Source organism: Mauremys reevesii, linkage group 1, assembly GCF_016161935.1.
Source record: "Mauremys reevesii isolate NIE-2019 linkage group 1, ASM1616193v1, whole genome shotgun sequence".
In the NCBI taxonomy this organism is placed as follows: domain Eukaryota; kingdom Metazoa; phylum Chordata; order Testudines; family Geoemydidae; genus Mauremys; species Mauremys reevesii.
This window is the reverse complement of record NC_052623.1, coordinates 145553166-145579282: the sequence shown is the minus strand read 5'-3', so window position 1 is coordinate 145579282 and position 26117 is coordinate 145553166. Positions and strand designations below refer to the sequence as shown.

General features: G+C 43.3%; 1 long non-coding RNA gene across 2 annotated transcripts in view; it reads right to left on the bottom strand.

Annotated features, from left to right (window-relative positions):
- Positions 1 to 21972, bottom strand: part of LOC120395201 — a 64767-nt gene extending 42795 nt beyond the window's left edge. Inside the window, exons 1-3 of one of the 2 annotated variants that reach the window (XR_005592515.1) lie at positions 21848 to 21972; positions 20907 to 21058; positions 20271 to 20433 (exon numbers count right to left, since the gene is read on the bottom strand). This is a non-coding gene — a long non-coding RNA (uncharacterized LOC120395201). Of the gene's footprint in view, positions 1 to 20187; positions 20434 to 20906; positions 21059 to 21847 lie in introns of those variants that run through there. The other variant, XR_005592516.1, reaches the window with a different exon arrangement.
- Positions 21973 to 26117: the final 4145 nt, after the last annotated feature.

Here is a 26117-nt window from a genome sequence, read left to right as displayed (position 1 = left end):
AAAATCAACTATGGCTAAAGGAGAGCTAGTAAGTGCTTTGTGATGGGGTCTATTATTTTTAGATGCTGCACTGGAACTGAAGGGGTTAAGGAGCAACTCTGGGCCCAGGCAACCCTGCCCAGCCTCACCTACAAAGCATGCTCCAGCTGGAGCATAAGAGGTAGCCAGATAGCTCAGAAGAGGCCTGACAAGGCAGAGGGGGCAGCTACCCTGAGAGCTCCTGAGGAAGGGTGATACGGGAACCTTCCCTGGGAGAGGAGGAGTCTGCCTGCTGAGCCCAGAGAGGCTGACCTTGTCTCCTACAACTCAGAGACAGACTGAAAGACTCTGACACAAGAGTGGGTAGTAGGAACTCCAGGGTTCTGGATGTCTGGGAACCCTTACAAGGCCTTGGGCTGGAGCCTGGCAGAGTGGGAGGGCCTGGGCTCCCCTCCCAATACTCTCCCCCCATTAATAAGGGCACAAAACCCCTCATCTTCTAGACTCTCCCCCCCCCACCCCGGGAGAAGGAGAGAAAGGATAAATGCCTTTTGGAACCTCCAGCAGGGCTTGGACACTCATGGGAGTCAATAGATTAACCCCATATCTTCCTAGGAACTCTGTCATACCAGGAGGACATAATACTGAGGAGCAACCCATCTGGAGGCTTGAGTCAAATGCCAAACAAAAGGCTGCAAACAGGCATGAAGATGGCCTGGGGGAAAGATTAGCGGTGTAGTGCAGAGGCCTAACCCACTAGGCAGCACCACCACTGAGCACCATCCATCATATTAACTCTAGCAAATATCCCAGCACGTGTATGAATGAAATCTTAAAGCTGATGAATTCAAAATTATAAGATTGATTCTTCCTAAGTCTTAAGAATGTAAGTTTTATAAATCTATAAATATTTAATACAAGCTATTGCATTTTGGGAATTGCAATGCTATCATTAAAATTATCTCATAACAGTATAAAACATAGTAACATGACATTTCTATCAACAACACTTGTAAAGAATATTGTGGGAAAAACAAAGACGTAAAAATTAATCATTAAACTGTTCACCTTGCATAGTACTCATATTTTTTAATATCAGCAGTATCGAAATGATCGAGTTTTCTACTGAAAGTTATACAATATGTTGCAATTTAATTAAAGGAGAAAGTTAGCTTGACTTAATTGGTACTGAAGAAGATTAAATGATGAAGAAGGCTATTATTAAATTCCAAGCCTGAGCAAAATTAGATAAATCTTTTGGCACCCCTTTTTTGTTGTTGTTTAATATTAGAAGAGAGATTATTCCATCATTGTTCCATATAATTAAGGAAGTAACTTTTATGGTCATTAATATACATTTAAACATATACCCAAAGAAGCAAAACAACCACTGAAACTTTGTGAATTTTCAGGGGAAAGTCAGATACTGAAAAATTTCAGCTGAAAGCTAATAGTTTGATTTGGAAATGCTACTCTGGTGCCTTATGGGAGTTGTAGTTTGATTACCTCGTGTCCCCATTCTCCTCTATGAGCTGGGTTCCCCCATCAGACTATGTTTCTCTTGCTGCACCATGGCCAGAGACACAGTGATATAATACCGCCCCTCTCCAAAAGGGGAGACCATGGTGCATCACGAGACATTACATTCAGTAAGGAGCCTAGTGAACAGAGAAGAATGGGAGCATGAGCAACTGAACTAAAACTCCCATGAGGCATCGTGGCAGCATTTCCAAATCAACATGTTTTTGTTTTGTTTGGCCAAAATTTTGTCATATTCAAATTTTTCTATAGAAAAACAACCCAATTTTTGACCAGCTCTACCTTCAATCACTGTTTGCCCTTGAGGAGATTTTAATCCTTTATACCATTTTTTAAATTCTTGACCTAGAAAAACTTATGCAATTTATGGAACTGAGCAATCAAGTAATTCTACAGGGCTACTAAAGATTAATCTGTTGTATGCAGGAGTAAGGAAATCTCTCTGCACTGGCTGAGGGGCACATGCCTTATTTCCCCTGTTCTCCCCCACCCACTCATTGGACACCCTAACCCTCAACTACACTAGAAATGGTTTTCTGATAGAGTTATACCACTTTAGCTATACCAGCAAACCTTCCTAGTGTAGATGAAACTTCTACCAGCAAAAAAAGTCCTTTTGCTGTTATAGTTGTATCAATCCCCGGAACAAAATAAGCTACACAAAAGAACTCTTTTTGCTGGTATAACCATGTCTAAATTAGGGCTTTTGCTGGTATAAAATTTCATTAAAATCATTCTCTTAACCATCATTATACTAGCAAAAATTTCTAATGCAGACCTGGCCTTAGATAATGTGGTGAGAAAAACCTAAGGTAGATAATGCACCATCCAATGGGTATTTCCACTGGGAAGTTGGACTCCAACGCTTTTCTTTTGCTAGGAATTTGTGTGTATTCAAATTCACCCAAATCGATGTAAAAGTCTTATGGAAACTCACAAAGCCAGAAAATCCAGAGTTAAATCTGAAACTTTTAGAGATGCAATGAGGGATGTTGAATATTGTAGCAACTAACTCTGAATATGTTTGCATTTGCTGGCCTATGCAAGATTATCCCAGTGTTCTTGTGGCTTAATGTTCTTAGTGGGTTTTTTCCTCTGTAGCTTTTTTTTTTTCATATAAAAACAATCCTCATAAAAGTTTTTAAAAGGCCACATGCAGCTATAAAGTAAATGCACACAATATTTACCCACAATGTATTTGAAAGTGGGTAGATCCTCATGGGAAATTCAACAACCAAAACTTACAATGGGAGTAAGTTCTCAGGGGCTTTTATCAGCAGAAAACTTTTATATTCAAAGAATTTGCTGCACAGAAATCAAAGAGAGGACCCATCAGGCTAAATAAAACTCTTACAAAGGCCTATTTTAGAAATGCATCCCAGAAATCAAAAGTTTGCTCAGACTAAACAAAAACAGTCTTTTCACCTTTACACAACCCACTGGGAAGATGACTTTTCTTTAGGCCTTATACCACAAACTTATACCAGTTTAATTAAGGGCTTGCCTTCACATACAGTGCTACAGCAGCGCAGCCATTCTGGTGCAGCTGCACCACTGTAGTGCTTTAGTGAAGATGCTACTATGTCGATGAGAGAGCTTCTTCCATCAGCATAGCTAATCTACCTCCCAAAGAGGTGGTAGCTATGTTGACAGGAGACGCTTTCCTGTTGACATAGCATTGTCTAGACGGGAGGGGTTGGAAGTGTGTGTTAGGGGACAGTGGGGGGGAGGTAAGGTCAGTATAACTCTGTATAATCACACAGAGGTGTGGATTTTTCACACTCTTGAGCAACGTAGTTATACTGATACAGGTCTGTAGTGTAGACCTGGTGTAATAGTGTGTTTTTAAACTGATTTAATTAAGCCACTTCAGAACTCTGTGTGGACATGCTTATTTCAGTTCAAGAGAGGCTTATATCAATTTAATGGAAGTCTATTACCTATCAATTTAATCTAAACTGAAATAAGTCATTCTTAAACTTAAATGGCAGAATTCAGAATTTGATTTTTCTTTTTTATAATTTCGATGGATAATATTGATGTTTATTTTTAAGCTTTTTTTGGTTGATTTAAATTGCAACAGTTGCACAAAATTATGAGAGGGGTCGGACAATACAGTAGACATTGAGATTCAAAATGATAAAATTTGATAACCATTAAAACACAAATTGTCAACATCACATGTCAAAATGTGTGAAGTAAATATCCTTAAGTCAAACTCTAGTAAATTCTCAAGAAGAATTTTTCTTACTTTGCCTATCAGTAAATTTCAGTTATCAATGGAAATATTTTTGATTGATTTGTGTGTATATAGTGAAATCAATGTTTATCAACATGTACCGATAAAAATCGAATCCTTTCAAGCCTAAAAAAGAGCCTAGACACACAGTTTTGCACTAGATAACGAAATTGGTTTTTAAACTTTTAAGTTAAACAAATACAAGTTTCCTGTGTAGAAAAGCCTTTAGATTTTTGCGTATGGTCCTGAAATGGGATGATGTGTATTTCTTGCGAGACGCGGAGCGCCTTCAGCTTCCTTTTTTGGTGATGCACAATGCCCAGGGCAGATTTGATATGATTTGATGTCATTAGAGAGAATGGCACCCAACAGCTCGCTGGACTGGACCTTTCCTTTCCTGTTGCTAATCTCTCTCTCTCTCTCTGCCCAGTCACTGAGGAATTGTCTCTTATAGATCTTCCTTACTAGGCTAGAAACTCCAGAGACCTACAGTTTCCTTATGGATTGATGTGGAGTTGAAAGTATACACATTTATAATATTGAGGGTAGGCTATTGCAATTTTTAGTTGGCCGGTCCTGTTGTTAATATGCTATGTAGATTATAATTGGTTCACCATCCAGCTGCCAGAGCCCTGGCTCCTAGTATGAATCAATATATTACTGAAATGTTAGCTTCATTACATGGGTTACATATTCAATTTATAACAGGTTATAAAATCTTGCTTTTAATTTACAAAGAATTATATGGGGAAACACAATTATTTCTTACCTCTCTTTTGTCAGGTCTTTCTTCTCTCTGGTGCCAGGTCCACTGGTTTCTTTCAGACCCTTTGTCTTCCTTGCACCTCTCTTCTCTTTAGCCTTTTTCTTCTCTTGATCTCTCCCTGCTAATACATATCCTTCTTCCCGGCTTTCCTAGATTCTAAGCAGGGGCGGCTCTAGGATTTGTGGTGCCCCAAGCAGGGCGGCGAACTGCGGGGGGCGCTCTGGCGGTCGCCGGTCCCGCGTCTCCGGTGGACCTCCTGCAGATGTGCCTGCGGAGGGTCCGCTGGGCCCGCGGGTCCGGTGGACCTCCTGCAGGCATGCCTGCGGATGCTCCACCAAAGCCGCGGGAGCAGCGGACCCTCCGCAGGCACATCTGTGGCAGGTCCACCAGAGCCGTGGGACCAGCGGACCCTCCGCAGGCATGCCTGCGGGAGGTCCACCGGAGCCGCCTGCCGCCCTCCCGCGGGACGCCGCTCCTAGCGCGCGCTTGGCGCGCTGGGGTCTGGAGCCGGCCCTGATTCTAAGGCCAGATGGGATCATTGTGATCATCTAGTAACACAGGCCATAGACCTTCCCCAAAATAATTCCTAAAGCATCTTTTAGAAAAACATCCAGTCTTGAACCCAGATCTCCAGGTGACATGCCCTATGCTTTAACTACAAGATTAAACTTCCCTCCTGTCCTTAACACATGACATAGTTTGCTATCAACAGTCAGTGTCTTCCCAGTCTGGGTGCTTTGCCACTTCCTGCTCTGTTCCTGAGACCTCGCCCCATGGCCTCGCTTTCCCACACATGTCCTTCGCTCTCCGTTCTCTCACTGCTTTGCTCTCACTTTTCATGCCTCTTGCTGAGCTGTACATTGGGAATGAAAGGAGAATTAAGACAAATCACTGTTCTTACGTTCACATCTTGAAATTTAGTTTCTATCTAGAGCTGCTTGAAAGTGGGTAAAAACATTGTCTCAAAAATTTCACAAATTTTCACCATTTTGTTTCAGGCCATTTAATGTCTCTGGAATGGCACTGTTCTATGAGGAGGCATCAAACTCACTCAGTGTCAAGGACTGAATCCCATGTTAAATGATTGCCCTGGGGCTAGGTTACAAATTAGGACTGTATATATCCCTGAATTCACTGATGTCGGGGGGAGGTTCAGAGAAAGCTTAAGGGGAGAATTTGGTCTTTATGTAGTAACTAAAATTTTAGGTGTTTTTTATTGATGTTTATTTTTCTGTCACATTCAGCATCTCTTGGTGGGAAAATATTGTCCCCTTTAGGGTCATTGGTATTGTTGCCCTTTTTCTCTTCTTTTTCCAGCCTCCTGTCTCTCCTTCTTTCCTGTTTGTATCTCCTCTGTCTTTCCCTCTGCAATTTCCACCTCCTTGTGGTCTTCACTCCCATTCCAGGTCTCAATCCATCTATAAAAATGATCACCACCAACGTTGATAATGTTGGCACTGAAGTGTCACAAATGTATTTTAGAGCTCACGTCAGATCAGTATAAAAGGAGGCAGGGCAGTTCATTCTTCTCAGTCATTGTTTCAGGCTGCCTACAGACTCAGGCAATCATCACTGCATCAGTTATGCTCAGTTCAAAGTTAGAAGCTTTTCTTCACAAGCACGAGGGCTAGAAACTTATATTTAAAAAAAAAGAAAGCTGAGATTCTGGAACAGAAATGAAATTGGAATAGCTCCCATCATTTTCGTTCGCAAGGAGGGAAGATGGGAATGACTGAAAGAAATAGTATGCTGTACATCTGCTCCTGTGCTGCCTTCTATTTGTCTTTCCTTTCCTTTCTCTGCCCCAGACGGCATTCCTACACACCGTCAATGGACTGACTGACAGATTTTCATTACCAATCTGCCTGGAGCGTCAGGTGATCAGGCTGATGCCACAGGATTGTTTGGGGGAAGAGATGACGGAACACACCAAGTGTTTAAATTTTAAAGCTTTATTAATAAAATAATAAAATACAGCAGAGAGTGCTGGGAATGCTCCCATGTCACTCACGGGAAGAAAGAAAGCATTAGAGCCCCAAGCCCTAACCCACTTTCATACTCACACACGTACGACCCAGACTGGCCAAGTCTGGGTGTAATGTCAGAAGAAGTTGGGGAGGGGGGAGGGAAAGATGGACGGGAGTGCTGTCCTGGGCCCAGGTCGTTCAAGAATCTGCTGTGCTCTCCAAGTTGCTTCAGCTCTCAGGAGGGTTTTTAAGTCCTGGGCTCCTTGGGGTGGGGGTTTCATTCAGGGAACTCTACTCCTGGTGCAATTTGTGCCAGTCCAAACTGGCTTTCTGTGCCCTTCTTGGCTGCCCAAAACACACTGGCTCCAGAGAATTTGTTTTCCCTTCTGTTGGCCTTCAGCGTTGCTGCCTCATTCACTCTGTTTTTGCTGCTATCTCTGCAGCTCTGCTCTACTTAGTTCTCCTCTTTGCACTACTGGGCAGCTGTAGATTTCTCGTCTGTAGATTTCTCGTCAAGCCCATGACCTTGAGCTGGGGTCAGCGTCTTATCTCCACACGGTGCTAGCTAAAGTGCCGAGTTAACCCATTCTCTGCTCTCTTCCTTCTTTCCCCCTCTTGGCCTCTCACTATCTGCAAAGGAATCTTCCACTCTCCATTGACACACCTTTCTCCCTCCCCAAAATGCTTTGTGATGCTTGCAACAGCGTTAGCTATATACAGTACTGATCTACCTTCCCAGGGGACTCCCTAAGGGGAGTGGGCTATTGAGTTGTGACATGACCACCGGGCTGTGTGGCCTTTTTGAGTTTGTTTTATCCAAATATCTACAAGTCAACAAGTGAGTGTGTCAGTAATTCTTGCACCAAAAGTTTTACTAGTTTTGCATTTTGGAACAGAGGGAGAGGTTGTTGATAATAGGAACCGAGCATCAAAATTGATATTGATTCAGTAAGAAATACCAGCTGCAACAGCAGCATGAATTAAAAGAATAGGCAGAGATTAGATTTGAAAGGGTACGCACCAATGCACAATCTGCACAGCATCTTTAGCAGTAGCTAAGCTTGTCTGTTCTGGATTGGCTCCCAAAATGTACTCAAAGCATTAATTATGTTCTCTCCCTTCTGAGACTCCAACTGTGGCTCTTGTACTGTCTCCAAACCAAAGTCCTGATTCCACATGTGTGAGACAATGGAAAGACTCCCATTGATTTAGGAAGGAGCCCCTGTCAAGCGAACAGTAGACAACCTGACTCTCCCATCCCCAGGGAATGTAAACAAACAAAACTAACTCCAAATGGAATTCTACTGGGTCCTAAACCTGACTATGTTCCAGTGGGCTGAGCAAACCAGGGGACTATATGTATATATATTAGTGTGATTTCATCTAATTGATTTCCACAATGTATAGTAACCATTTCCAGCTCAGTATTAAAAAATACACAACAAAAAGTCACCTTGAAATTTTTGTGGACCTCCAGATAGCACAAAAAAAAAAAAAAGTTGTGCCCAATTTCAATAAAAATATTGCTGATTAAAAAATGTTAGCAGAAAACACTGCATGTTCCTGGGAATTCTGCTAATGCAAACACAGGCTAGTTTGTTTTAAAACGTGTTTGCGTTTTTTAAATTTTGCACTGAATATTTTGCACAATTGTATTCCTAACTCTCTCTCTCTCTCTCTCTCACACATACATGCACACACATTCTAGTATCCACATGTCCACAGGAAATGGGGGAGCCAGTATACAGAAAAAGATGATTGTTCTATCATACAAATAATTCAGAAGAAAGTACAAGTTGGCCATAATATAAATGCTAATTTTAGCAATTTAGATATGGTTAAGATGATTTAAGTGGGAATGTGTTTCCCACAGAGGAGCAATTTATTTTCAACGTCATTTTTAAATGAGATTTTTTTTCAATCAAAAAAACCAGTTTCAGAATTAAATGATGATAATTGGCATGCATCAGCACCTTGTTCACGTTTTCATCGGAGGAAGCAGGGACTACTAGACATGGAAAATGGACTAGTAGAGCTGCACCCTCCAGAACAGAATTTGTGCATATTGTGCAGTGGGGAAGCTTGCACTGCTGTCTGTGTATCTGTCTCTCATCGAACTTGTGCCGTTTACCCATTTTGAGCCTTATTCTATTCCCATGAAGTCTCTAGATAAAGGAGATTAGAGTTTCTAATGCTGCCAATTCTCTATAACTTTTATGATTCTCTACATTATAATGTTTGTTGTAGGCATTTTCCTGGTTATAGGTATCCATTTCCTTTCTGGTATCCCTGCTGGCAGCAAATCTGGTGGGTACTGAATGTCAAACAACCTTGCATCAGACAACAATGTTATGTTGAAAGCCCAGGCTTAGAAAGTCAATGTTGAACTTCCAGTATTAACAAGTCGGGATAATTAGCTTTTCTGTACTCAACTGTGCCCCTGTGTTCCACGCGTCTCAAGTGGCACTCAAGTAGTTGTGCCCTCCTGTGAGCTCTGTAGTTACACTGATATATATAGCAGAATGCATGCTAGATTCATAGTTTGTTTTTAGTTGTTTAGACTTGACAAAGCTTGCTTAGCACCAGTTATGTAACTAGAGATCTTGAGAGATTATTTGCAGAGTATTAGTAGAGCTGGATAGCACAAAGTGAATTGAAATCTGCTTTTCTAAACAGGTTTTCTTGACTGCTTCAGGCTGATGGGTACAGTACCTGGAGATACCTGCAATCTCTTAGCTTCAAAGAGGTTGATTTGAGCATATGAAAGTCCTTAACTCCACTTCCCAAACCTTAAAAAAGAACTTCGATGAAATCTTGGCCCCTTTGAAGTCAATGGCAAAACTCCAATTTTACCCTTTTTTTTAAAGAGATGGACAAAAATTTTGAGGGAGGAGCTCACTGAGGAATGAATCTATCTATCTCTATCTATCTAGATTCTGCAAAGGAATGTCCATATCCTATATCTGGAACAGAAGTGCTGTATGGTGGATATGCTTAGCTGACAGAGTCCTACTGATTTCTGAGTTATTTGCTTCAAGTCCTGTTTTGTGTAATTCTTTATTTATGACCCTGCTTTGCCATGCTTTATATATTTCATAACTCTTATTTTCACATAACTCAGTTGAGATTCTCTCTCTCTATACTCTCTATACTTAAAATGAGTGCTTGGTTGCATACATCATGGGAAGATTTTTGGTTACACAGGAATGAACGACAGTAGAAGGAAAGCATTAATGACCCAGAGGCACCTAAAGATGAAAGAGTGAAATTCACCTAAATTAAACCTTCTTGAGAAAAAAGAATGTTCTGACAAATAAAAGCAGATAAATTAAAGCTGAATCTGCATCACTTTAATTTACTGTCTGGATCTCGGTCCCAATAAATGTCCAGACATTCACACTGAGGCAGGTCCAAAATAATTCTGTAAACATTTTGCAAACTACAAGTTGTATATAAATAATGAATCTAATGCTAAAATGGGAACTATATATTAATGGTCATGGACATTTAGAAATGTAGATTACTATGTTCACTACCACTGTAACAATCCACTACATAAGACATTAAAATCTATGGATTTAAAAATTCTAATGAGAAAGGGGTCAAAGAATACTAGTATTAGTGACTGCTTGGAGTAGAGGATGCAGGGTTTGATTTTACTATTCATTCATATTTTAGGGAATCATCCGCTGTTTTGCACACGTGTAGCATATTAATAGGGTGCTATTTTCCTTTGCTCACCTCTCTTTTAAATTCAAATGTATCTGTTAACACCTTTCTAGCATTGCCTGTGTATATCATGAACTGGTTTTAATGCAGCACTTTAGATGTGGCATTGTAAATTATAGACAAATTCAAGAAGGCAAGGTCCTCTCCTGAAGATCTTACTTATATATTGGGTAACATTTGGAAGAAGGATGTAAATACGAAGTCATGTGAATTTGCACTGTTGGAAATGGCAGGGCTCCAAGAGCTGCAGTTTCAGGGTTGGGGGGATTGGTTTATATTTCATATTAAAAAACATATGTTCGTAAGCAAGACTGTGGGAGGGACGGTTTGGATTGGAGGCTCCTGGGAGAAATGAGCTTTTTAGAAGGAACTTGAAGGAGGAAAGAGGCCGTTCTATGTGTAAAGGACAGCAGTCATGGCCCTTGTGTAGGAGTAGGGTTGCCAACTTTCTAATTGCAAAAAACAGAACACCCTTGCCCTGCCCCTTCCCTTCCCTGAGGCCCAGCCCCGGCCCCTTCTCTGGGGCCCCGCACCTGCTCACTCCATCCCTCTCCCCTTCACCGCTCGCTCACCCTCACTCACTTTCACTGGGCTGGGGGTGCGGACTCTTGGGTGGGGCCAGAAATGAGGGGTTCAGGGTGCAGGAGGGGGTTCCAGGTTGGGGCAGGGAGTTGGGGTGTGGGAGGGGGTGTGGGCTCTGGGGATGTGGGGTCTGGTGTGGAGCAGGGGATGAGGGGCTTGCGGTGCAGGAGGAGGCTCTGGGCTAGGGCAGGGGATTGGGGTGAGGGAGGAGGTGTGGAAGAGGGTGCGGGGTCCAGGCTTGAAGAAGGAGTTTGGATGCGGGAGGGTTGGAATGAGGGAGGAGGCTCAGGGCTGGGGCAGGGGGTTGGAGTGTGGGCTCTGGGAGGGAGTTAGAGTGCAGAAGGGGGTTCTGGCTGGGGGTTGGGGTTGGAGTGTAGGAGGGGGTTCAGGGTGCAGGCTCAGCTAGGTCGGCGACACAGCGGGGCTAAGACAGGCTCTCTGCCTGGCTCTGTTGCCAGGAGTTGGGTTTTCAACTGAAATACCTAGTTGAAAAGGTACCCTGGTAGCTCTGGTCAGCACTGCGGTTTCCGGAAGTGGCCGGCATGTCCGGCTCCTAGGCGGAGGGACCAGGGGGCTCTGTGTGCTTCTCTGCCTGCAGGCGCCTCCCCTGCAGCTCCCATTGGTCACGGTTCCTGGCCAATGGGAGCTGCAGAGGCGGCGCTCAGGGCGGGGGCAGTGCACGAAGCTTCTCTGATCGCCTCTGTGCCTAGGGGCCATAGGGACATGCTGGCCGGTTCTGGGAGCTGCGCGGAGCCGGGCACGGAGCCTGCCTTAGCCTCACTGTTTCACTGCCCGGACTTTTAATGGGCCGGTCAGCAGTGCTGACCAGAGCTACCAGGGTACCTTTTCAACTAGGTATTTCAGTTGAAAACCCAACTCCTGGCAACCCTATGTAGGAGGTGTGTTATGGCTCACTGGATTGGTGGGAACAATGTGGGGAAAGGATCTGGGATAGAATGGAAGCTGGAGTCTGAAGTTTATAGCAACTCCGCCTGATGCTATTTGAGGGAAATAAGAGTGATCATTTGGTGGTTTCAAAATCATCCAACTCTCCTGAAGCTCACTATGTACACCCACTAAGAATATGGTACATTGTTTGTGGACACACTAATAATTATAATTATACAGTTAGATGAGCTATTTTTATTAATTTGTCCAAATGAATTTATCCAAATACGAAAGTGTCAAACTTCGTCCAGAATCAGAGATTTTTTTCCCTGAAAGTTACTGAGCTCTAAAGGTTAACTGGAAATTGATAATGAGCAACTCCAGCAACACCTGGAATTCACAAACTTCCCGAATCCTTGTCAGTCCGGTTTCAGTCCTATGTATGGAACCAAGGGCCCAATCCAACTCCCACTGAGACGAATGGGAGTCTTTCCATTGACTTCAACGGGAGTTGGATGGACTGTATTGATTTTGTTTTCTTGTTATGTACACCAGTGGCTCTCAACCTTTCCAGACTACTGTTCTTCTTTCAGGAATCTGATTTGTCTTGCATATCCCCCAAGTTTCACTCTCACTTAAAAACTACTTGCTTACAAAATCAGACATAAACATACAAAAGTATCACAGCACACTGTCACTGAAAACATCGCTTAATTTCTCATTTTTGCCCTATGATTATAAGATAAATCAATTGGAATATAAATATTGTACTTACATTTCAGTATAAGCAAGTCATTGTATGAAATGTTACTTTGTACTGACTTCACTAGTGCTTTTTATGTATCCTGTGGTAGAACTAGGCTAATATCTGGATGAGTTGATGTACCCCTTGGAAGAAATGTACCCCTGGTTGAGACCCATTGATGTACATTCTCTTCTAACCTACACAAATGAAATCTTCTCTAAGATGCTTTGCTGAGTGATATTGTCCATCTAATAATCTACCCCGGCAATGGACTTGGACTATTTGATACTGTTGACTATAAAGTACTGTATTGTTGATTTGCTTCTAGGATCCTGTGGAGGTTGATGGAGTGAGACCTGAATAGATTCACTGCTTCTTAGAGAGGTCCCAGAGCAGGGCAACACCTCATCCTCCCTGGCTGAAAATGGTGACTTTGATGAAAGCTAACAGGTTGCAGCTCAGTCATAGTCACAAGATGGAGGTGATATTTAATGGCAGATGGCAGATTATATAGTTGCAAGGTGGGGTGACAGCAGTACTTATTGAGGGCAGATAAATGCCTTTTGCCAAAATAGCTTGTTTCCTTACACCTCTTTGGAGCCATCACTATACTTACATCCTTAGGTGGCAGTGGTGGGCTATAATGCCTTTCATCTTCGATGGCTGGCTAGGATGGCCATCTCCCTGACCCACACCTCTTGGTGTCCATCATTCATTTGTTACCTCCAGGCTTAGCAAATGTGATATTCTCTATTTAGGGCTACCCTTGAAGACTACACAGGTACACAGACATTTCCATTGGTGCAGAATGTACCCTCCTGAGTGTGGCAGATACGGTAGCAACATAATGCCTAGACTCAAGTCTCTGCACTGTCTCTTATTTGTTTCTGGGAGCAACTGAAGATCTTGCCTATTATCCTTTAAAGTCTTGCTTGCTGATGAAACTGGTTACCAGAGGCCTTGGTTATGCTGAACATGCTAACTGATTGCCAAGGCCGAGTCTAGAGTGAACTGTGACAATCAGGGGCATCCTTAGGATTTATGGGGCCTTATGCAATATTATTAAACTGGTGTCCCTATGCCAGTGGTCCCCAACCTTTTTCGTCTGGTGGGCGCCAAACGAAGGACCGTGGCGGCGGTCGAGCATCCGCTGAAATGCCGCTGAAATTCGGCGGCATTTCGGCGGTGACGCCTCTGGATGACGTCGCTTGTCGGCGGCAAGTGGCATCATCCAGAGGCGTCGCCGCTAAAATGCCACTGAATTTCGGCAGCATTTCAGCGGCTGCTCGACTGCCGGCCAGGACGCGGGCACATTTAGATGCCCCCGCGGGCACCATGGCACCTGCGGGCACCGTGTTGGGGACCCCTGCCCTATGCCCAATGGCAGCCTGGGCTAGCATGTGTATTTTAGATAAGGGTAGTCTTTTGAAGGATTTATTTAAAAAAACTATATGTCTGAAGATCCAAGCATTTAAGGCTAAAGATGAATTCCCAGATTGTATATCTAAAAATCTATGCAAGGATTTTTAAGAGATGTGATTTTCTTATCTTCAGCAACACACTAATGAAATATTTTTAAAGCAAATTTTAAACTAAGGTGCTGTAGACTGACATGTTCTGAGTAAATATTACAGTCATGCACAACTGTTTTTGTCAGTACATTCAGAAACTGACAGTATATACCTGGGGGTTGGCAAATGCCTGTTAAATGGCTTCATTACCACTTGAATGGCTCTTTAACAGTTTCAGTGTTGTGCTAATAGGTCTGGCAGGCTGGAAGGATTTTTCGCTTTTAAGTACTAGATCCCCTCTGGAGGAAGACTCTGTAGGATGCAGCAGCCAGTTGTGGTGGGAGCCTGCAGGAAGGGTCAGAACAGGGATAGAAAGAGACGGGAGGGTAGACACTAAGACCCGGGGTGCCCCAAAGTTTTAGGTGCCCTATGCAGCTGGATATGCCTAAGGATGGCCCTGGCCCTGGTGACAATTGTGAAGTGACTACATTAGTATTTACAACTGTGTTAGCGAACACATGTTACACCATGACAAAAAACTCTAATTTAAAGAAGCCTGAGCGACCACCTGTCACCGTAACCTCCCCAGAGGTAGCTGAGTTTGGCAGGGATGCACCTCCTGTCAGGTCCTAAGGTAGGACCCTGAGGCCAGTGGCAAAGCTTTTGGAATTTGCTCCCCTTTGTGACCTGCAGGAACCTGAACATGGGGAGGGTGAGAACAAGACTGAAGGCTATGTGTGATGGTTAGTGATTTTTGTGGCTATCTGCATTTAGTTTAGTTTCAGTTTAGGCTTATTTAATTTTTTCGTTAATTTGATCAGTTTGGGATGAATATTTGGTGTAATTAAGTCATGGTGAGTGACAGTCATGGGAGTGGTAATTCGAAAGGCTAGTTTATTGAAACCAATATTTGTATTCAATTCACCTAACTCTAACAGTGATGGATGCTGTATTAAATTAACAAAATACCGATACATGAATTAAATTTGGAGCAGACAGAGGGTTATGGGTCTCACCCTCAAGAAGCACACGATTTTTACGTATATCTAATCTAGAAGGACCTGGGAGACCACCATTCACTTAGAGTACTTTATGCAAAGCAGGGGGTTGGTGGCAGCATAATCATGTTAAATTTACCCTCTAGAGATAATCTGCCAAAACCCTCTTGCTACCACTGATGTGGGGTTTGAAGAAAGAGCCACGACATAAACATTGCAGAGTTAACAAAAGGCATGGAACAATTTGGCACCATTAACTGTCTCTGCTCAAGAGAAACCCAGGACTGGAATAACAGTAGTTCTGGGGCATTGGCAGAGCTGTTTGCATGAATGAAGCTTGCATGATGTCACTCTGGCTCAAACAGGGCTACTTATTAGTCTTTTCGATGAGCAGCAACATTCACTCACTTTCCCCCCCAGCCTAATGGAAGGGATACATGAACTCAACAGATCAGAATAGGGCCTTTAATACATGAGTACACTAGATGGGGCTATCTGCTTGCTTTAAAATGCTTTATAACAAAAACAAAGCGGGTGTGGTAGTATCTTTTACTGGAGCAACTTCTGTTGGGGAGAGAGACAAGCTTTCAATAGGGTTGCCAGGTGTCCGGTTTTCAACTGGACTGCCCAGTCGAAAAGGGACCCTGGCAGCTCTGGTCAGCACTGCCGACTGGGCCATTAAAAGTCCGGTCGGTGGTGCTGCAGGGCTAAGGCAGGCTATTCCCTATCTGTCCTGGCACCACACTGCACCCCGGAAGTGGCCAGCAACAGGTCCGGCTCCTAAGAGGGGGGGCACAAGACTCCGCGGGCTGCCCCTGCCCCGAACACTGGATCCACACTCCCATTGGCCGCACTCCCTTCCGGCCGATGGGAGTTGGGGGGGACAATGCCTGCAGGCAAGAGCAGTGCGCGGAGCCTCCTGCCTCCCCCCGCCTAGGTGCTGGACCTGTTGGCTGCTTCCGGGGTGCAGGACAGGCAGGGAGTCTGACTTAGCCCCATTGTGCTGCTGATCTGGAGCCGCCTGAGGTAAGTGTGTGCCCCAGCCCTGAGCCCCCCCAAACCCAGAGCCCCCTCTTGCATCCCAAACCCCTCATCCCCATCCCCACCCCAGAGCCTGCATCCCCATCCCAGAATCCATACCCTCTCCCACACCCCAACCCCCTGCCTCAACCTGCAGCCCCCTCCCACATTCCAAATTGTTTGGTCCCACACCCCAAGCCTGGAGTCCCCTCCTGCATCCCAAACCCCTCATCCCTAGCCCCACCCCAGAGCCTGCACCTTCAACCGAAGCCCTCACCTCCTCCTGTGCCCCAATCCCCTTCCCCAGCCCAGTGAAAGTGGGGGAGAGTGAGCCACTGAGGGAGCGGGAATGTAGTGAGCAGAGGGTGGGGCCTCTGGAAAGGGGTGGGGTGGGGTGGAGCAACCTCAGGGGAGGGGCGGAGCTAGGGTGTTTGGTTTTGTGCAATTAGAAAGTTGGCAACCCTAGCTTTCAAAACTTACAAAGAGCTCTTCTTCAGGTCTTATAACAAAGACACATGCAAAGAGTGGCCCAGGATAGGCAGGAATGATGGAACCTTATTCATGCCCTAAGCAACATCTAACCACATAGGAAGGATTCAGATAACAACTAGGTCTAATATGGTGCTGACTGACTAATGTTTGTGAAACAGTCATGTCATAAATGAGAGGTGCAGTGGCATGGCATCGGCTAGGATGGCAGCTATCCTGAGGAAGGATGACTGCATCCTGAGGATGAAAACATGACACAGTTGCGATCATATATTTGACCATGCAATATTAATAGGGTAACTTATAGCTCTGGTTAACATAGCTTCAACACTAGAACTATGGTCACATTTGAATTCTCTACAAAACCAATAGGAGTGCGCTGGTGAATAAACTTTTATTTTTGTTGTTAGGAAATAGAATTTAATATTGTGGAGTGATACTTCTCCTGTTCTGCAAGGGGAGGAAAAATACTTGAATCCTGATTGGAGCTTATGGGGGAGGGAGAGCCAGAGGTGACAGTAAGCCGGTACGGGCAGGTACGGAGGACCGGTAAGAAAAGGAGACTGGCTGAGGGAGGGAGAAGCCTGCCCCCTGCATAAGAATAGTTTAAACTCAGCTGTTCCCTGAGTGGTTCAGCCCTCGGGGTTAGAAGCCGTTTCTGGCATCCTTGTTAATTTCACTCCCAATTGCTGTTGGGGGGGAGAGGGGGTATGTGACCATGGCAGGGGCAGTTCTTTTCTGCCCCCGGGATGAGGGGATCTCCTATACACAAAAAACACAATCAAAATCAGGAACCATTTCCAAGTTCAAATCTATCCCATTCTCTCCCCAGCAGAGGATCATGGTTGTGATGTCCAAACTGCTTGCAGATCCTCTTTGAAATGTTACTGAACTGCGCAGGGAGCAGCTGAGTTTAAACTGTTCTTATGCAGGAGGCAGGCTTCTCCCTCCCTCAGCCAGTCTCCCTGCTGCAAGCTAGAGGGAAGCCCCAGCAGCTGCTGCTCAGTGCCAGGCAGGGAGAAAGCATGAAGCCTAGTGTCTGCAGCCTGGCTGGAGGAGGAGGGAAGACATGGAGAAAAATGTGACAGTGAGTTTTCACTTTTTCAGGCTTATTCCAATAGTAAAGTTTTATTACAGACAGTACTGGTAGTAGTAATAGTAGCTTTATTTTCTCTATCTATGTCATGCAATGGGAGGGATCCATGAAGTACGTAGGAGAGGTGGGTTGCTTGCAATTGGACCATATGGGTAAGAAATGTAAATTACTTTCACCCCTGCCCAAACCCCAGGGATCCCAGCCACCTCTGCAGCTGGTAGCTCCGGGGGTGATTTAAAGGGCCTAGCTTCAGCTGAATCCCCGAGCCCTTTAAATCCTGATTTAAAAGCCCTGGGATTTAAAGGCTCCACCTCTTCTGATAGAGGCCACGCCTCTTCTGGTTGAGGCCTCCCCTCTGCAGGACTCTGGAGTACCGGCAAGTCCTTTAAGTTACTTTCACCCCTGGGGAGAGCCAACACTGTGTGGCATGATCCTTCCCTTCCATGTACCCAGCAGAAGCTCTTCTGTTTCAAGAATCATCTGTGTTTTTTAGGGAGGTGGAGGCCTTCTTCAGCATGGGTCAAGCAGGGCAGCAGCTGCTCTCCACACTACGCTTCCCTCCATAACCCTTTGATGTTCTAATGGAATATCATTAATATATCTGGATTCCCTCTACATAACTGGTATGAGACAGCTGCAGGGGGAGTCAGCCAATGAAGTAAGCCCCAGGAGGAACTGTGCTGCCAACGGAGGTGGGCTGAAAGGTAGCTTGGCAGAGGACTGTGCCTCCACCTCTCTGTAGGGTTTTGGGCCCAAGCCTATTGCTCACTCAATGGAAGAGCGTGAAAGCCCTGACTTACTTATTCCCTGTAGAATGGTGAGCAGGAAACACTGAGTCAAAACTTGAGGCGTTTCCTGTCCTAGACAGGAGAAATTCATGCAGGGCAGAGAATGGCCCTTGGCAACTTTGGGGTGGCTCCAATAGCTTTAATGAGAATTGTATCAAGCGTTAAAGTGAAAAGATGATGTTTAAATGTAGTGATTTATAAACAGTTTTTATTGGGATTTTATTTAAATGATGAAATAGTATATTGTAGTGGAAATCCTGTAAATCCTCATACATTTAGTGGAGATAAAGGATCAGATACATGGCTTAACATTCTGTGACTTTCCTCTGACTTTATTGGGGTTGCATGAGGTCTGAAGATGGGAAAAAGTTGTCCCCAATATACAAAGTTGGGTATTTTGCAATAATTTTTTCTTCTAAGAGTTCTAAAGGGAGCTGGACAGCTTTGTTCTGGTAATAGGGTGGTATTTTCAAAGCACTAAGTGTTGGCCTAACTTTTTCCCACATAGAAGCCTGCGTTGACTATTCCTATTTAAGTCTATCCAGCTATCTAATGGTTTTATACTGCTGTCCATCACCACAGAATCCTTCGATGTAAAATCCATGGCAATAGTCAAGTCGTGGGTGGAATTCATTAAGTCATTTAGGACAGGGGATTTCCTTGTGTTCTTAGATTTTATTAATTTTGTCAGGTTTTTTTTCTTTTGGTTGGTAGAAGTTTAGAGGTAGGAGGAGAAAATCAGTGTTGGGAGTGTCATTCTCATGGTGCCACAGGACTCTTTGCTGCTTTTACATTCTCATGGTGGAAAGGCTTCTTATTGGTAAAACTAGTTGAGCCAATCTTGGGTATTTTGAAACTCCTAGCACAATTATTTTAAACAGGTCTGTTTTATTTGCATGTACTAAGTTTTATTCTTTAAATTGGTTCATATCTTAAATAAAGGCTTGCTATGGAGTCCTACTGAAAACACTCAGGAAAAAGATTTATCTCCTTAGCAGGCATGTGTGTCCACTCCATGATTTAGGGCTTCTCTACCCTTGTACATTTACTGAAATAGTTTATTCTGGAGCATATATATATTCTGGAATAGTTATTTAGTAGTAAACCCCAGGGTAGGTACTTTAGAAGTGGGTTAAGCTGAATTGGAAAAAGGTGCACTTATTCTGGAATAAGAAGTTCTATATGAGGGTTTATAAAGAAATAATTATTCCAGAACAGCTATTTCAGCAAATTTACAAGGGTAGATGAACCCAAGTGTATCAACAGGTCTCACTGATCTGAAGTACAATGGGGAAAATGTAGAGAATGAGAGTCAGAGACAAACAGAACAGAGCATCCTCCATTTCCTCTACTGTAAGTACACGCGTGCTTGTGTGTGTGTGGGTATACACATGCTTACCCCCATGCATACTTATTATTTGTTACTAGTACTGTGGTAACATATTTACATTAAAAGGCTACAGACAACAGCAGGTCTATGTCACAGAGAACAATGTAGATTGCCCTATTTAACGCTTCCTTCTCAGGCAAAAACAACTAACTACAGTTTTGTCTGGAGGATTGCAGAACAAGGCCCTAAAAAGTTATGGCAAGAAGAACAGAGAAACTTAAAAACTCACTTAAAAAAAATCCCCACACAGTAAATCAGAGTCTGTCCTTGTACTTTATCTTTTATAGTAGCTTTCACACTTCCCCCCTCTGCCCACTTTAATATAGACAGCCTATGAGTCATTATTTACAATGGAAAAAACGTAATTAGCTTCACCACAACCTGTTGCAAGATCTCAGTATAGGAATGAAGTGAATGTGTGTCCCTGGTATTTACATATACATATGTATATGACAGATAGCTTAAAAGAACAAGTTTTAATCCAGTAAGGAATGTTCGCACTTGGTAAAGTTTTATTTTTGAGCCCTGTTTTGGTTTTTTTTACCTCTGACATTTTGACTGCTTTGACTTTTTCACCTTGAATCCCTATCGGCTGAGGTCACAGAGGCATTCTGGTCATGAAGAAAAGGTCACATACTGTGTTTACCGCATGTTCTGTATCAGTCTAATCTTCTGCATACTTTCATTACTACGACAGTCATGGAGATCTAAAAAGAGATGTAAAAATTCTGTGGCATACTTTCAAGATTATTACACAGGCCAGCAAATACATAATGTGATTTTTTTTCCTTTTATGGTATGTCATAATAACAGAAGTTGATATAATAAAAAAGGGAAAAACAGGTTCCAATTATCAAATGATTTTTTCTAGCATCAAGCTCATACTTGAAGCCAATTGTTTGCAGCAAACAAATCTATTACATTTATCACATTGAATTTGTTTCCCCTTCATTCAATTAACTTTTCTATGACTGGAAAATATTTTAAACCTCTCTCCACATCCTCAAATAAGTTTATGCTTCTCCCTTCTCAATCTTTCAGCAAGATATGCTTCTAATTAAAATGTTCATGTAATTGTCCAGGTTCATCCTTCAGTATTCAGACAATTGCCACTTAAACTTCAAAACAATACATGCTTGGAAAAGTGGGACTGGAATACACCATTCCCAAGAGACAGTACCGTATTGAAATTCTGTGGGCACAGGAACTTCTACGGAGGTTGCTATAGTGCTGCTGTTTGTGATGTTATAGTCAAAGGTCTGTCAAAATTTTTATCACAGATCTCTTTGTTCAGAAGTTTATGCCTTGGCTAAATATCACCAAGCCAGAAGTCTGTAAAGAAAAAATTAAAAAATCATTTTCATAGCATAAGAAATGGTTAGCAAATAGCTGCAACTCAGAAACTCCATAACTCCTTTGTGCAAATAGCTGCAACTCAGAAACTCCATAATTCCTTTGTGCAATGCAAATGGAAATGTAGCAATGATATTGTATCACTATATTGGAGGAAATAGATTTCCTCACTCCTCTCTGATGGTGACTAAGACATATGTTACTTGCAAGAGGGAATCTCAAATATTTCCATTTTTTGAGGGCATGTGTGTTGGGAGGAGGTCATTAATGGTTTATCTTACATTTCCAATAGCCCTTCACCCCAAAACACATTACAAACAATAGCCCTGTAACAGGAGGTGCTGGCCCTTTCAGGACATCCTCATATTGAGCACAGGCCTGTTTCTGTTTTCAGCTCAGAACTGAGGCTGGGACAGCAGGGAATGCTGGGAAAGGGGGTCAGGTAGCTTCTTTTCCCACAGTGAAGAGACATCTGGAGTGAGAAGGTAACTGTGTGTCTCTCTACTCAGGAGACCTGGAGAGAAGAGTTGCTGGTAGGTCTCTCCAGTGAGCAGCTGAGAGATTAGCAGGAGGAGTCTCAGCTCAGAGGGAACTGAGTAAGGAGCCTGAAAGGGACTGTGAAAAGGATGCAGAAGGCATCTGTGTAGTAGCAATGGTGGCTGGAGGAAGCTATTCTAGTCTATTCTTAGGCTTAGAAGGATTAGATTTTTATCAGTAAATATTGATAAACGTAGATTGATTGCTCCCTCCCCCTGAATATAAATATACCTGTTGCTATATGTTTATATTAGAGATGGCAAGGCCAAACAAATGAACACTGCACTTGGAATGGAAAGTGGTGAGGTTTGTGATGGTCCTTTGTTCCTGAGGGAGGTCATTCCACATTCTTGAACCACCATTCTAGAAGGTGGCTCACACAGACTCTTATTGCTGAGAGTTCCATGGAACCGGAGGATCACGGTCCCTGTGTTTTAGATGATCTTTTAGAAACCCAAGGCCCAGGCCATATAGCGCTTTGAAGATAAGACTGACACTTTGAACTTGATTTGAAATTCTATGGGAATCCAATGTAGAGAGCAGATGACAGGTTTAACGTGTTTGCAGTTGCCTATATTGCTGAGCAGATGCGCTGCCGTTTCTGAACTGGTTGTAGTTTCTGAATTGCTGAAGTCTTCATGGCCAGGCATATTGCTGTAATCCAGTCAAGAGGTGATGTAGGCATGGATAAACTGAGGCCAGGTCTTCATCTGTCAGCAGGGGATGGAGTTTCTTGGCAAGCAGAGGTGGTAGGAAGCGTTACTCACAGATGCTGCTATGTGAGAACTCAGTGTCAGTGAGGTATCCAAGAGTTACTCCTAGATTACAGACTGAATTGACCAGTTGATAGATTTAATTGATTAATGACTAATTGACTGACACTGACAGCCAACTGGCCAAAGGAGAGATATGTGGGTTTAAAAAATGGCCTGGTTTTTATATTTAGCTGCCTTCACTACCCCTCTAAATGAGGTCATTTTTTCAACCAGTATAGCTTTCTTCCTTGATTGTGGCTTTTGGGGCATCTTGTAAAACTGCTGCCTCAATTTACCCTCTTCATGTGTGTCTATATCGATCTCAAAAATAAAAAAAGGAAGAAAGGGGAAGTCACCCCTTCACCGTCTCTTTGTTAGGCTACGAGCTCAATTTCTGTAGTTTACCACCTTAAGCCATGTTTCCTAATCCTTTAATCATTCTCATGGCTCTGAACCCTCACCAATTTATCAACATCCTTCTTGAATTGTGGACAGCAGAACAGGACACAGTGTTCCATCAGCAGTCGCACTGGTGCGAATAGAGAAAGAAATAGAGATAAACTTGCTAGTTGTACTCAACATTCAGGGCCGGCTCCAGGCACCAGCCCAGCAAGCAGCTGCTTGGGGCGGCCAACGGAGAGGGGCAGCATGCCTGGCTCTTCTGCGGCAATTCGGCGATGGGTCCCTCACTCCCTCTCGGAGTGAAAGGACCAGCCGCTGAACTGCCCCCGAAGACTGAAGCGGCAACGGTAGAGCTGCAGATTGCGATGGCGGCGTTTTTTTTGTTGGTTTTTTTTTGCTGCTTGGGGTGGCAAAAACCCTGGAGCTGGCCCTGTCAACATTCCCCTGTTTATGCCGCCAAGGATCACATTAGCCCTTTTGGCTACAGCGTTGCACTGGGAGCACATGTTTAGCTGATTATTCACCACGACTTCCAAATCGTCAGTCTCTGCTTCTCAGGACAGATTCCCCCCATCCTGGAAGTATGGCCTCCATTCTTTGTTCCTAGATGTATATTATGGGCCCTACCAAATTCATGGCCATGAAAAATGCACCACAGACTGTGAAATCTAATCTCTGAAATCTGGCTTGTAGCCAGGGGCTCCTACCTTGCACAGGGCTCCAGCTGCTCATCCCGGCTGGGGATAGGGAGGGAGAAGACTCCCTCTTCCCCTGAAGGGGCCACTCCTGGGGTGGATCAGACCCACCTCTAGGATCTCCCCGGCTACAGGAAGCTTGGCGGCTCCAGCTGCCACTCCCCCGTGCAGAGAGGCTGCGGCCCCAGCTGTCAGGCCCCCACTTGGATGGGAGACTGCCAGGAAAAGTGGACATATGGTAAACCACTCCCCATACATTATGGCCCTTACTTCTGCGCTGCTGGTGGTGGCGGCGCTGGCTTCAGAGCTGGATGCTGGGCCAGCAGCCTTTCTTTCTGGCTGCCCAGGTCTAAAGACAATGCCCCTGCCAACAGCAGGGCAGAAGTAAAGGTGGCAAACACATGACCCCCAAACAATCACTTTGTGACTCTCTCACCCTGACTGCTTTTATCTGTTGGGACCCCCCTGGTTACAACACCATGAAATTTCAGATTGAAACATGAAACTGTGAAACTGACTCATTTTAAAAACCTCTGGCTGTGAAATTGACCAAAATGGACTGTGAATTTGATAGGGCCCCAACCATATTAAAATGAATATTATTTGCTTGTGCCTAGCTTCCCAATTGATCCAGATTGCTCTGTGTCAGTACCTGGCCTCTTCATTATTTACCACTCTCCTAATTTTTGTCATCTGCAAACTTTATCAGTAGTGATTTTACGTTCTCTTCCAAGTCATTAAGAAAACTATTAAATAGCGTAGGCCCAAGAACCCATCCCTGCAGGACTCTACTAGAAATACGCCTGTTCAATGGTGATTCTCATTTACAATTACATTTTGAGACCTATCAAAATCTTTACCTGCTCCCCATGTTTACTTAACTGTAAGCAGTATTCTCTATGCACTTTTTCACAGAATGGATACACGGTTCCCTAGCTTTGACCTAATGTTCCTTACCTCTTCTTTGTTTCTTTCTCCTTTGAAATTGTAAAACTGGATATCTAAATCCTAGGATGAGAATATGTGACAATGATTATTCCAAATCTGACAGTCACCACAAGCCAATTCTGGTTGATTTAATTGTCATAATTTAGTCCCTGAGGGTGGTTTCCAAAAATAGGAGAAGGTACCATCCTTGCCTCAAGGGGTTCAGTCTAATGACAGATAAGTAAACACACTGATGATGGGTAGGGAAAAGGGAGCAACAGATATTTAGTAGGGATAAAAGAAGATAAGCAGGACATGTAAATTAAACCAAAATTTCTCCTCAAGTGTGACAGTGTCATATACCAAGCAGATTTGTTAGGGAAAAACCGAGACAATCATTCAAATAGAAGACAACAAACCACAAACACCCTTCAGAATAATGTTGCTAAAAATAGCTAGGCAGGAGCCTAATGGTATTTAACTAAGTTTGGGAAGATTAGATTTTTATCGGTAAATGTCGATAAATGTCTATTTCACTGCACACACACAAGTCAACGAAAAAATATTTCCATGGATAATAATCAAAATTTACAGCTTGGCAAAGTAAGAAAAATGCTGCTTGAAAACTTCTTAGAGTTTGATTTAAGGATATTTACTTTGTAAATTCTGACGTATGATATCGACAATTTGTGTTTTAACAGTTATATGACTTTTTGAATCTTTTTGCCTCTGAGTGTCTATTATCATAAAATCATTATTGTCTGACCTCTCCCGTTGTCTGACTCCCCATAATTTGCTGCAACTGTGAAAATTTAAACTGATAAACATTGAAAAAAAAACCTTCAAAATAAACAGATACCATCCATTGAAATTAAAAAAAAAATAGATCAAATTCTGCCAAGCCTATACACAGTTCAAATCCCCCCGTAGCTAGCCTCTTCCCATTTGTGTGCTGCAGCAAGTGTGTGTGCTCTTTGTTTTAGTCACCACTGCCTCTTCTTACAGGCTGGCTTTCAACTCCAATTTAAAATTAAGTTTGGGCATTTCCTCCTCCCACCCAAAGCCCCTTTTCTGTGACTTGCCTTTCTCTCCCATCTCCAACAAGTGTGGTGAGTGAAGACTTCCATTTGGAGGCCCACCCCCCCACACTGGGGCTCTGCAGGCGCCTGCTGGCACCAGTTTCAGTTCAAGTTATCTGTGAGATGTGCCCCAGTATTAATACAGCCTTTTTGGAATGGTGACTAGGAACAGAAACATTTTCAAATTGATACTTTCTATTTAAAGTGCTAATGTGGCTCCCATTCCGGCAGCATTGGAGCCCCCCCAGGTTTTTAAGGCATTTGTCCTCACAACTAGAGTTGGGCAAAGAACTGATTTTTTTTGGTCCAGTGGCAAAAATGAAAAATCTAAAAAAAAAATTCATTTGCAGTCAAACCAAATGTTGTTTCCTGTTTTTTTATTTTAACATTTTAAAAAATAAAAACATGACATTGCAGTCAGCTTTGAGATGAAAAGGCATTTCAAATGGCAAAATCAGAATGATATTTTCAAAAAGAAACAAAGTATTTTGAATTTTTTGGATTTTTTTCTAGTTTTTTTCCCCTCAACCTGAACAATTTGGCCAGTTCAGCCTGAGTTCTTATATTGTTTCCATTGACCAGAATCTGTGGCATAAAAAATGTTTTGCGTGAAATATTTCACCCATCTGTGCTTCCCACACCT